The following is a 14,988-nucleotide window of genomic DNA, read 5'->3' on the forward strand; positions in this document are numbered from 1 at the left end:
AGAAAGACACGAATGATCATTCCCGTTGTCTCCAGTTACTACCATCGTTCTCTACTGCCAATCCGCTGCCCTGCCTCATGCTAATCTATGGTTGTATTGACACCTGTAATTAAGCTGTGTTTGCACAGGTCTCATGAGCTTCTCAGGTAACATCGTTGTGGGGGATATGAAACCAAGTCTAATCGAATATCTCTGGGGGATATGTGATAACGCTCGTCGATGCTGGGGGTCTTAGTGACGAGCAAAGATACCTGTCTGGTTAGAGTGAGTGAATACTGTTTTACGCCGCATTTAACACTATTCCAGCATCATTACAGCGGGGGACACGAGAAACGGGCTTCACACATTCACACTGTACCGATGTGGGGAATCGAACCCGTGACGAGCGAACGGGTAACCACTACGCAACCCAACGCCCCTTTCTGATTAGAAGATTCCGATTTGTGCCTTTTCAATCACAATGGTACAAAATAAGAACGTTTTTACGAGTAGAGAGCGTCCGTAAACAACCAACGAGAACAGTCGCAGGACACTTTCCCAAACAAGGACTATCACAGAGAAGAAACTGTCTACAAAACTACAGAAAAATATTCCAGACAATTCTCATTTCCTGGTTTTTGAACATACTAAAGTTTAGTATTCGACAGGCTTGTTTAATATTTTGGTTAACATAACTCTCGTTGTGAGCATAAAGAATGCCTTATTTTTTTTGTTTTGTTTTTTGTTTGTTGTTGTTGTTGTTGTTTTTGTTTTGTTTTTGTTTTGTTTTTTTCGCTATTACTCAGATAAAATGGATAATGTGAAGCATGCATATTAATTCTTATCAGATGTGTGTTTATTTCTGTTATCGGATTGCGTTGAATTATGCATTAGTCAATCTGTACATCATTTAAGGTGTATAATGCTGATAATGGTGTTCAATAATGATGTTTTAGATGATTACATGGACAATGAAAATATACCAGGATGATGCACTGTGTTATGTCAATACTGCTTATTTATGAGGAAAAATAAAAGTATCTGTTTCAAAATAAACTATGTGTCATTATACACACTGTTGGGATTTCGTCCGCAGTGTAGAGACATTTTGTCTTATGTGATTTTGTCCGGATGGGATTTCGCCCTACCCTCTCGTAAACAATCGAGGCCAGACAAACTGGTGATTGCCCGCATCGACGGGTTAGTAATACACGCATTTACCAACGTCACTAACCACTCTATCGAATTATTCATTTCCTGACCCATTCGTTATCGAAGTCAAATATGGTCATATGAATACCAATTTCAAGACATCTGTATTTTGACCCACAACAGTGCCACAGGCTAAAATGCGTCAAACTAGGTGATTTTAGAGGATATACATGTATACGGGTTTTCCAGTCCAAATGGTTCATCTTAATTGGTTTCCTAACACTGTATGTTATTGAGTAGAAATGAACAACGACCCCAGTCTTCTAACTTACTGTATTGTTAATCTGAAATGCAGGTTAGTTATATTAATACTAGTATGAAACGATCAGGGTTTGTTTTAAAAACGTTTTATTTACAATGTAAAGGAATCGGTAATACGATGTCTAGCCTTCCCCTGACAATCCTTTGTCCCTAAACCTTTGCTGTGTCATATATGGGACTACATATATTGAAATATACATGGGTTCCGGGATTTCCGACAGAATTTCGAAGAACCACAATTTTCGCCCATTTCAGCTAAAATGCATCACATACTTAAGATGTACAGTTGGCTCTACCAACTAAGGCACACTTTCGCCCTGAACTGTTGTTGAACCACGAGTACGCTGGTTGAGCGAACTATATGTTACATTAAATACTTCCTAGGATAAGTTCGAGTACTCTAAGGCTGAAAACAAACGACGGTGACCTAATTTAAGAATCCTAGCACAGGGCTAACTGACGCGCTGTTCTATTAATGTGTCTACCCCTACGTTAGGACGAACATTACCAGAAAAAAAATGATAAACAGTTTTGTGACGGTTTACGCTCGGGTAAGATGTCTTCTTTAAACTGTTGTAATTATATCTGTGATTAACGTAATATGAACATCCCATTTCTTCTACCAACGAAAGTTTAGATCAGTACATCCAAATGAAGCTGACTAGCCAAGAATATTCCACGACTGCATTGTGGGAACATTGCGAAAGTTACCGTGTCGCTGTAAAATTGAGAGTCGAACTATGAGACATTTTATGCGTCGGAAAACATAAACGTAATCCTTCTACCAGTGATGTTAGCTGAGTGATGCAACTGCAAACCAAGAAACGGGATGCAACGGAGCAGTTTACTCTAGGAGACTGGACGAGGCAATGACAACTGACGTGCATCGTGACGTCGGTTACATTTTGACGTAATTCAAAAGTGTTCGATTACCAGAGGGTAGACAAGAATAGCACATTGACGCCAATACATTTTGACATATTTGCAAAAAGTGCACATTATCGTCTGATAAATTACTGTCAGCGCCTATGTTCCTTTACTGAAGCATCTTAGAATATGCCATAACTTTAGAACTTGTCAGTGCAGGAACAATCCAATGGTTTCTTTAAAGAACATTACCGATAAATGGTATGTTTCGTGGATGTTTTCAACAATGGAACTGGACAATTCCAACCCTCAGCAAGAGTTTATTGTAGTAATAATTTGTAAAAGAAACCTAGTCAATATACCTATCTAGAGGATACTACATGCACTGTACTATGGATAGGTAAATACAAACATTGTCAACATGATCAATGAATTATAAATAAAGATGAAAATGAGTTCAAGTCGCTGATGAAAAACGAATAAATGAATTCAGCTGATGATCAACCTATCAACCAATGATCATTTATGAACGAATGGTGAAATCTGTACTATGTGAATGAATATACGATGAAAAGTAGATAAATGATAACAATGAAAATATCTGAATAAATATGATGAAAACTAGATGATTGATGAAAACTATACCATCTGAACGAATAAATGATGAGAAGTAAACTACACGAATATATAAATGATGAAAAGTGGATGAATGATGAAAAGATATATAACTACCTGAATGAATGAACGATGAAAAGATATATAACTACCTGAATGAATGAACGATGAAAAGATATATAACTACCTGAATGAATGAACGATGAAAAGATATATAACTACCTGAATGAATGAACGATGAAAAGATATATAACTACCTGAATGAATGAATGATGAAAAGATATATAACTACCTGAATGAATGAATGATGAAAACATATAACTACCTGAATGAATGAACGATGAAAAGATGATTGATAAAACCAATGCTGTATGTATGAATGAATGGTGGGAACTAAACTGCATGAATAAATAAATGATGGAAAGTGGAAAAATGGTGAAAACGTGACTACTAGATGACTAGATTTGGAAAAGTGGATAAGTGATGAAAACTAAAATGGCTCAATGAATACTAGTAAATGATAGAACGTTGATTAATAATGAAAACTAAATTATGTAAATTACAAAACGCTGAAAGGTGGATAAGGGATGAAAACTAGAATGACCAATCAATAAATGACTAAAACGAATTGAATGACACTGAAAGGGAGCTGAAAATGAACTAAAGTAGGAAAAATAATTATTAACGAAAAAAGAAAACTCCAATCCTATATATGTTGTTGTGGTTCCGAGAGTCCCTTTATTCGATATTCTGTTTGGAAAGACATCCATCATATATATCCTCTGTTCGTTTGCGGAACGTACATTCACATTCGCTTCAATGTTTATGAGAGATGCCGGTGAACATTATGAGACACAGCAGTGAACATTACGAGATACAGCAGTTAACACAATGAGACACAATGGTGGACATTATGAGACAGTTTGTCCTACAGACGAGAGTCGTGTACTCTGTCCTGTAATCACGTTATATATGTGATTGGTGTTTAATATTTATACAATTGCCCAATATAGAAGCTGTGTCCCTTGTGATTAGTGACCCATTCTTATACCAGTCGTCGTGTTTACTACACCTCTTCCAAAGACCGGCGCTAATTCATATCCAAAACATGGGCACGCACGCACGCACGCACGCACGCACACACACACACACATACTGTGGCATTGTGTTCTTTATGTACTTAAGTATTGAGCGATACAAAGTCTCAGGAACACTTTATGTCCTGGACAGAATTCGTATATTGCATGTAATATTAATTATTTTGAGTTCTTTTCTGCATTTACTGTTTTGATACCCATTAATGTATTGACCATTTCTTATAACACCGTGATGTGTGAAATCCATTTCTGGTGTCCCCTGTCCTGATATTGCTGGAATACTGTTAACCGCGGTGTTAAAAGGGATTCACTCACTATAACACCGTGTTCACAGATTTCAATTGCACAATAACACACGTTACATATATTGGTCCCATGCATGTTCTGCACTTTCTGATCACTGAGTCAGAAGACAAGTAGATAATAGTAATACTTGCTCATGTGCATCACAGGTACGGATATTCCGCGGCTGTGACCATGGAAACATGCATTTTATGCCATCAGTTTAAACTTGATGATCAACACTAACAATATGTCGTATTATGGATATTCATTCAAATAGCGATAAGACCATTTATGCCAGATAAGCATTCAGGAAAACCATACAGAAATTTATGTGTATTTAGCTCGCGTTTCTTTGTTCCTTAATAATCTAATTTAAAATATATTTGATAATCGATTGTACGAATTTCGTATCGTTATCCATGTACTGGCATAATTACGTAAAATATATTATAATTATGTTCATATAATGTGTACCATTCAATCCTAACATTTCTTGTATTCATGAACGAAAGTTTGACAGGTCCAAGGTCGATTGTTTCAGACAGCGATACGGTAAATATGATATCACTCACATGAAAGGGTTTAGTATTTACAGGCGTTTTAAGTAGGGATAACTCAAGCTTCAAACATTCATTGGAATCATGGTATTACTGTCACTCTTGCACTGTAGTATTGTAGGACTGAACACACTTTTTTTCTGCAACATTCATTTGAAACACAACTGGTCCTTTTTCAACAAACTGCACTCAAAGGTGCATCTAGATTAACACACACATTATAGAATCACACGGGGCTATCATTATAGGAAGAAATCTGAAAACTGTGACCATATTTTGAAGTTAATGTATGTTAGAACAAAACCCTGGTATCATCGTTGTTTAACACTCATCCATGAATGAACGCTCTTGATATATTAATATCCATTCAGTTCAGGAAGTATTTCTAATGAATAGGTTCGTCGCTTATATTCACGTGGTATATTCACCTCTTTAACGATCGGGGAAACTAAACTGTCAAGAAGAAATATAATGTGGGAACGTAAACAAATGCATGCTCATGTTATTTTAATGAAGGCATTAATTCATTGGGTTATGTTTCTTAGGATAATATATACTTGAAATAAATATTAATAGAAATTCCCAGTCACATCCAAAAATAAACGTCAATGTCGTATTTTCATTAGAACTCTCTATCAAAGCCAGAATCAATTGTATCATTCCAACTGTATGAGTCTGCGTATGCCGAGATGATAACAAGTGTTCGTTAAAGGTGAGTGTATGTTTCTCGACCGGTCACAGAAGTTATTCATTCTTCCACTGGAAAACTAGGCAGTTAAATAAAAAATAAATTGAAGGACGGATCTATACTCAACAAATTCAGTACCCAATCATCAACAACACAAACTTCTGAACTTCAGAAAAAATATGTTTCTTGACTAAAAAAGCTTGGAAAGATGTTGAGTAGATATACCAGTTATCTATATACGTAATCTATCGAGCGCTGCAACTCACAATCAGCAGACCTTTAGTGTGTTCTATTTGTCAGCTAGTATGAGACTGAGAGATCATGACGAGTGGGCAAATTCCACAGGAGTGATACGGTCAGCCCAGAAAGAGCAAGTGAGAAGTAGACAGAGTAAAATTATTACGTTGCTGGACTTGGAATTAATGGCAAGACTTTTCACCTTTTTATCCAAGCTGTATGATATCCTATAATTCTCTGGCAAGAGTTTAATGGAAATAACCACAGTTCATCTATCTATTTCTTACACCGAAATTGCACATTTATACGCCGAGAAACCCTTTAAACTGTGAACGTATCCCATTCAGGACAGTGCAGGCGAGGAAGATGGTGGCAGATTATTGGGTGATACCAGAGCGCTCTTCTATGGCTATAAACCCAAACAAAAGCTTAATTATTTGATACCATCTAGGAGCAGAGGGGAGCAAATTCAAAACGATTTGGGCCCGCTTTGGACTGTAATGGGCGCATAATGGCGACGCTTTGCGCCAAGTACGTTGGGCGATTCGTGGCGTTATCGGCAAATTGGTGGCCCAGGTCACTCCTTCTATACCATGAAGTCACTTGGGGACACAATAAAGTTTATCTCGTGTTCCTTCCAAAAATTAGGGGTCGAATTCGAAAATTGGATCGAGGCAAAGACAGCAATCCCAAAGGTTTAATATGGAAAATTGTTGATGATATAAATCGCTTTTATCAAAATAATTCCATTCGCAGGGAAAATTCGAACCCATTCGTCAAAAGCGGTTGAACAGTTTCGCGGAGAAAATGAAACGAATTCGTCATGATCTGTCAGGAGAATTCACGGCTATTTGCCAAGGAAAAAAAGGCAATTTGTTTCCGATAATATTGTGAGCTACTGCTTCGTCATGTCAGTTCAACTACGTAAAAATGCAAGATTAAAGAAGAATCGACTTAATGTAAACTGATGACATTAGTTGAAATCACTTCCACGATGACTGGCCACTCCACTTTCAGTAACTGCGTGGTTATCAATATAGTTGTAAAACGCCACACTAAATTATTGAGATAACTAGTTATTAAGATCAGGCAATATCTAACATCGTAATGATAGCCACAAAACCGAGAGACGGATTCTTAAGTGAAAACAGTGCTTCAGCAATATTTGTTTCTTAATTTTTAAAAACTGTTTTAAGCTCTTTTTAGATTATATTCTTGTTTTGAAGAACAGAAGTTTAAAAAGTGTCTTTAAATCTAATCATCCTGAATTTTAAATCATGACTGATACTGACCATCATTTTAATGAGTTTTCAGAATATGGGTGAAATATTTATGTTTGTTTATTTTTGTTTTATTGACTTTTTATGTTGTGAAATAGAGATTATCCACATGGGTGATTTATGAAGCTAATCCAAAACATCGTTGTGCCGTCATGAATTTCGTAGCAACTATTTCAAATGGCAGTAGACAAGATAATACAATTAAGGGTAATCGATTCTCTATCATTGTGAACATGTATTGTATCGACAAGTACATTTAACTCATACCACATTTTTCCATTATACTTTCATTAACATATAGGAATATTAAATTAAAGTTACCAATTTTATGGGGTCACCACTTTGATCAGACTAACAAATTTTGTATTGACTGCGTCTAATCTCTTCAAAGAACAACGACGTCTCCGTTTGTTGACTGATACAATCACCAATGATGAAATTATGTTGATAATAAGACCTGTGAGGGAAGGGTTTAATCTTGACATTATTATTATCAGTCCGATGTAAATACGATAGGATCCTGCGACAAGACTTAATGTGGTATCTGTATACAAACAAAAGAAGCATTTGTCAGAATTGTTTCAGATATATTTGAGTTAGAACGCTGAGCATTTCATAAATGAAATTTTCTCTGCTCAAACTAAAAACAAATGGGCTGAACTAAACTTTTAAAACTTTAATCCAGTCAACATTACTTACAAATTCTGTGAAGATCAAGAAATGATTGAGCAACGTCCCTCACAGTAATTTCACAGAATCCGGTTCATACAAAGGTTGACATTCTTTTCCTTGAAACGACAAGCGTGTAGGATGGTGGTTTGACATCTCTAAATATGCCAGTATGATATGATGTCCCTAAATAAGATTAAGTGATTCCTCATGAATATGGAAAATATTTCTTTTGCAAATATTTACATGCTTTTTATCCAGTGTGGTTAGTTATTATTATTTTATTATTTATTTTATTATTTTCATTATCTCACACAAACAAACAATTCCTGGTAAAATATGTGTGAGTATTCGTTGAAAATTGCATTCATTTCATCTACCCTTGGCAAGAGTTTCTTGCTTATGGAGAAAGCAAAGTGCATCAAAAACATTGTGTCATTATGCTGTTTTTGCTTCGTTTTCCTTATTTTTTGCAGCCAGGTCAACTTTAAATTTGACTTTTCTACTACGACAAATCTGTTTTTGGTTAGCTAAAATACGTAGGAAATAAATGGGCCAATGTTTTCAAAGGGTTTGTCGATCTTTGTTGAGCAATCACAATCAGCACTGGTACTAAAGCACTGGTGCTTTATTTGTTGAACCATTCTGTGTTTCCAGATCATTTCATTTTGTTAGTAACAGTCAGTTTCAGCTTGCAGCACAACTGAATTATAGTCAACATGCATTGGTCACATGTGTGAGTAGCTTGGAGGTTTTTGTTCAAGATGCAGCAGTATTTTTATCGCAAATGATATGACGCCACAGCCATAAACAGATCCATCTTTCAAGTTCTCTTTTGTTCTGTGTGAAATAAACTCCTTTAGTCGATTTCCGGTGAGTTTTTTGCCCCAACACATATGGCGAAGACGAAATCTGTTATATATGTTTTATCAAATTTAATTTGAAGATTGAGTGGGGGGTTCATTTCTGGAGGTAGACAGTTCCAGATAGTAGTTGCCTAAAATAATCATCAGGGGAAGACCTTTCATAAACATATCACTACCGTATACTTTCTCTCTATTGAAATTGAAATCAATGAATCCACTGGTTTTAGCTTGTTATAACCTAGTTCATTGACTGACACAAACAGAAAGATACCAGGACCAAACAACACCTCCTAATACCCGTCAGTTCGTTGCAAGCGTGTTTGTTATGAAGGTAGATTATGGTAAAATGAAAAGTGATGTAGTCGCTAAAGTTGGAGGTTGTTGTTACGATTTGAAACCTCTGACGAGCGAATAAGTTTCAGTTATTTTCCACATGCATGGCAGAAATAATATTTAACGCTGCATTGAAAGCCATATTATAGAGAGGAGACAAAATTATATTGTCATAAAAAATCTAATGTAAATGTTATGTACAATACTCGCGAGAGATTTACTCAGTGTTTCATCATTGGAACGTGTATCGATTCCCGGTTAATCACATCACTAAATGTCTTCTTTCACTTCGGTTTTATACAGAAAGCATTTGTTTCAGATAGTTCAAAATGATACGTTTACTTATCGTGATACACAGAGAAACACTGTAAAATCTTTACCTCTAAATTACCAGTGTATATTTGAATCGTGCGTTTCAGGAGAAATAAACTGACATTAGAAGAAGGTAAACACGACTTAAGTAGACCTGAGCATAAAACGCGGAATTTGATAGTGTTTAACAAGACACTTAGCTGAAGTGGATCGATCAAAAAGCCATTTACCAGTTTACGTTTGAGAAATAAAAACTTTAAATCGTTGGAATCACTCTCCTGACAGCCAAATTACGGAATTTATGTTTCATATTATGTTTATCCTCTGAGCGACGCTAAAGACTGTAGTTTAAGCTCGCAATAGATGGATGTCGATCGCTACTCTCGAGGAATTGAGATAAACTGAAATCGTCTTCATTACACGCTAATCAGCACATCATCTCCATATTCGTTTTTATTTTCCCGTGTCAGATTTATGATGTACTAAAAGTAGGACTCCTCATGAAACGGACGGAAAATACCGTTAATGACCTGCCACAAACTCGCCTTCTTAAATAATGACGAGGGAGTTTTATAGCGACAAGCAAACATGGCCATCGGAAGCAGGAACCCATGGATTAACGCCGTGATGGAGGAAGGCGGCATTAGTTTGCAAAATCAATTTCGTTTATTATCTGCCATTAAACACTATATTTTTTCTATGAATCTCAGTTCTTTTGTCAAAACGTCAAAACAGCCGTTAATCGTGCTGCAGATGTTATTCAATGGCAGGGGCCCTCGGAAGAAGATGGTTTCGTTACGTTACCATTTTCCGGCAGATGGAACCGACATTTTCATGTATTGATGCTCATTTTCAAAGTTCTTTCCCTGTGCATTTTTTTTCGTTTTCAGTTATGAATGTAATACTACTTTGTCCGGTATGGTGAAAATTACCACTACTTTAAAACGTATGCTTTTGAATACACGTTCTTGTCAAATTAGCATAAAAAAATATGTACACTTTTAATTTTGGTCTTTGTTGAACGCCGCACATTGCGGTATTCAAGCTATTTGTCATGGCAACGGTCTGTTATTATAGCCAGTCGGTAGCAGATAGTTCAGTGGTCGACATCATGAGCACCGATATGCATCAACCATATCAGCGAGCCTGACCACCGCATCCCGTCAATCGTATCTTACAAAGAATATTTCTAATGTATGTCACACGCACGCACGCACGCACGCACGCACGCACGCACGCACCCTAAAGATCCAGTCACAATTGATCTCATGTAACTCATCCGTTTTTAAAGGTACATTTCCATTATAAAATTATGTTCACTACATTACATATATAAACTCAATCCATGGCATGTACATATGTGTAATACCAATGCCATCTGAACATAAGGTAATGTAAAAATAACACTGACTCCTTCTCAGTGTCCAGTAAGTAGCAATTCCCTCAAAACCCATCCACCTTGTAAAAATGTTTTATAATATCCATAAAATGTCACATCCGTGAAGGTACCGGGGTAGAATAGGCCTTCAGCAACCCATGCTTGCCATAAATCTCGACTACGTTTGTCGTAAGAGGCGACTTACGGGATCGGGTGGTCAGGATCGCTGATTTGGTTGACACATGTCATCGGTTCCCAATTCCGCAGATCGATGCTCATGTTGTTGATCACTGGATTGTCTGGTCCAGACTCGATTATATACAGACCGCCGCAATATATTGCTGATTGCGGAGTAAAACTAAACTCACTCACTGATAAAATGTCACAGCTATTTGCATTTTGGCACTGATGAAATCAGTTTCTACAGGTAATAAAGACTAGCTATTTTAAAGCGTTGAAGCTATTTACTACTGTTGTTGTGATCTAGAAATAGGTGACGGTAGTGGTGGATCTATTGATATTAACATTCCCGGGATGTCACGATCTCCTTATAGTCGGTATAAGTACATACAGTAGAGTAGGGCTAGCCGGTACACTGATTAAATGATTGTGTCTATCTAAATGGGATGGGTATTGACACAATGTCAACTTGACATTCACAGCCGTTTCCATTATGAATCAAACAAGTTCCTCAACCCATATTAGCAGTTATACCTACCCCAAACGTCATGCCCCACGCCCCACGCCCCACGCCCCACGCCCCACACCCCACGCCCCACCTCCCAGGCACACACCCATAGCCCACAACACACAAGCTCACTCACCTTCTATCCTCTCAGGCATTAAACACTCTTAAGGGACAGGGACGACATCGGGTATTGGGGACGTGGTCGGAAAAGTTTTTCCCTACTCCAGATAGCGATCTGGTTTCGAATTGTTTGCGTTGGTGTTTATTTCCTTTACCAAACTCAATACAAATCATGACCCGAGTCGTCATTGTGAGCCCCATTGTCGCATTTAGCTGCTACGATGAACGTCACAAACTCATGAACTCACAAACGTCAAATAGAGCCGTAGGCACACGTTGAAACGTTTTACTCGTCACCGTTGTCGCAATGTCTGTGTCTTTTCTGTGTGTCCACACTGTCGTATTGCTGGAATATTATTTGAAAAGGAGCGTTACTCACCAATTTTATTTATTGCACTTTAAGGTCAAGGTCGACGTCAAATTATGCATCAAGGTGACGGGGTAGCCTAACTAGCTATTTTGCATCTAACTGACCGTGTTTGTGATGAAGTGGGAATTACACAATCAACTCTGCTCTAAGCAGATATTCTGATGTGTATGGCGATTTTGTCATTTTATGTACTCTAAAAAGAATGTTAAAATTAAAGTTGGAAATATCAAGCACCACGAATGCGAAAAACCAGGAACCGTTTCTTCACATGCACCCCGAATTGGGAAGATGCATTATCTCAAGTACCATGCTAATGCTATGCTATTAGCTTTCAAAATTCATCTGATGAAATCATCCCTATCGAACCGGTTATTAAAATGATTAGACCGGTCCCCATATTTTCAGGCCCGCCATAATTCAGTTTGCAAGTCGGTGACCCGCCATTACCAAGCTGTGGAGCCATGGCCATCTTGCAAAGTGTATACCATGTTAACTCACAAAGGAAATCGAACACAACATCTTCTTCCGCTCACAATCCCCGGAGGAGAAAATCCTTATCAAACACCCCGCTCCTGACACAAAGTGCGACGGTGTTTTTCCCCATTATCGGGCTCGTGATTATCAGCCTGAGCAAAGCGAGGGCCACGAGCTAACGTTGCCGCCATTACGTCAAGGATCGATAGCAATTTGACACACCGGACGCTCATGAGCGGCAAATGGTTACTAGGACAAACGCTAAATTTCCGATTTGAATTAAGCGGTCTAATGAGTCGATTGGCCAATTAATTTCGGTAACAATTGACTGTTGATCAAATTGTTAGCCGTTTGACCTATCGCACGCGTTCGACATGGAGATTGCCCAGCGGGAATTGCTTGCATCAGCAGCCAGTGAGGCAAGGAGGAAGATGGAGGATGGAGGCGGGGAAGGAGGCTTTGGAGCATATTGAGGCTCGGAGGGGGGTAGGATAAGAGAGTCAGAAGGGGTTCGAAGGAGGAGAGGGTAACATATTGTGTGGGAGGGGATGGGAGGGAGACTGGGGTGGCGAGGGTTCCAGAGTGATGGAGGCTGGCAGATGAGTGGGTTGTGGAATTGCTGGACAGTTCGAGACGTTTATTGCTTTCACAAGGCATTATGTATATTGGGGGTTCTAGGTTGGGATGTGCGGCGTCCACCCGCTTCCCCAAAACCGGGTGTCGTCAATGCAGCCTTAAATGAATTTATGAATTGTGGTGGCAAACGTTAGACAGTTCTCTTCTTTAACGCTTTTAGGTACTTCTGAATCGGGGTGATATTCAGTGCGCTTACCGTTGAAATGACGGTGTAAGGTGTTTGAATGCGTGCATGTGTGTGTGCATTTGGATGCATGTACGTCCGCCATGTAATGTGTGAGGTTTTGGGTAGGTGTGTTTATTGCCCATAAGATAAGGTGGGGCACAAGAATTTGGGTAGGTAGGATCATGATGGTTTACAGAATGTATTTACAGACGTTAAGTGTGGGCTTATAATCCATGATCCGATTTGACAGACTGATCATTCCAAGACATGACTTGAAATTCGACAACAAACAACATTTTTGGATTTCGCCTGCAAAGAACTGATGGACTAGTAGGACTCGGGTTGCACAAATTTCTACATAACAATTAATTGTTTAAACGATAATTTATTTTTTATTTATTTTTATAAATAACAGACTGTGACCCTTATCTAGACTGTCCACTTATCTAGACTTGCCTCTACAGGGATACAATTACCATATATCCATGAGTTCAGCATTCCGTATAGCCTTGGGGCAAGGCTGTAGCAGGACCTACATAGGTCATAACAGCCGTCTCAATTATGAAATTGATGGAAGAGTGAGTGAGTATAGTCTCTACGCCGCTCTTAGCAATATTCCAGCTATGTGGCGGCGGTCTGTAAATAATCGAGTCTGGACCAGACAATCCAGTGATCAACAACATGAGCATCGATCTGCGCAAATGGGAACCGATGACATGTGTCAACCAAGTCAGCGAGCCTGACCACCCGATCCCGTAACTCGCCTCTTACGAAAAGCGCAGTCGCATTTTAAGGCAAAAAATTCCTATGGATTGAAATAACGATGGCACAAAGATGATAATTTCACTCAGAAAGTCTGAATCGGGGTGTCATTAATCTTGCTATATTCAACATGTTATTTGACTCATGGTCATTAGGCTAGAGGGACAATCGTTGACCACTGTCGAAAGCTAATAAAAGGCATCAAAGAAATCAATTAATTTATTCCTCTCCATCCGAATTATGTAATTTACGTTTGATAAATTCTGGATCATGACCAAGCATGTTTTGGTGTCGGGTATTTGGAAGAAGCGTATATGGAAAAAGATAGACATCCTTGAAAATTGACGATCCACATGTCGAGACACATTTCTTCAAGGAAATAAATATTAAACACGTGAAAATAGATTCAGTTCTTTTCATTCGAACTGTGGCATTTTAATTTAAATAAGTTATGGATCGCAAGGTTTAAGGTTTATTGGCTATCGGGGGAGCGCTGGCTTTTGAAGAAATAGAGGCCAACTGTCCAAATAGCCCAAGTCTCGCAGTATGACCATATTACATTTCCTTCAAGCCAGCCTCTTTCTGTCTTGTGAAAGTCCTGAATGAAAGTAGTCTAGATTTTTGTGTGATGTACAAGATCTGAATCTCCCTTCTCACTAGTCTGTCAAACCGACCCCGAAGCAAATATATCGAAGAAAGACTACGCAAGTTTAGAAAATGTATTAAGTCTACATTTCTGAAAATGAGGAAGTCTCAATGCTCCTTTTCATTATAGTTTATTTCATTTTACTTTACTTTTTCTCTTTACGTTTCTCTGTATAAATATGTTCAGTCCAGGCACTAGTTGTCAGTCTATGGATCTCCTTTTTTCAGTTTGAATTTAGCTAAAATGCGTTTTTGTCACAATTATATAGTTTTAGAGACTAAACATATGACTTGACTGCCAACTTTCCTGTCATGCAAAATCCCATAATGAAACTACTCTATATTTGATTAAGATACAATATCTGAATAATAATTTTGGGTTTCCTTCGTCAATTTAAATGGAGTTATTTGTGTCAATCGGAATTACATAATTTATTCTTTATACTACACACCAGACAAGACGTAGAACCATCCAAGCAAAAGCCGTAAAA

The sequence above is a fragment of the Haliotis asinina genome, chromosome 15 (assembly GCF_037392515.1).
Source record: "Haliotis asinina isolate JCU_RB_2024 chromosome 15, JCU_Hal_asi_v2, whole genome shotgun sequence".
Classification (NCBI taxonomy): Eukaryota; Metazoa; Mollusca; class Gastropoda; order Lepetellida; family Haliotidae; genus Haliotis; species Haliotis asinina.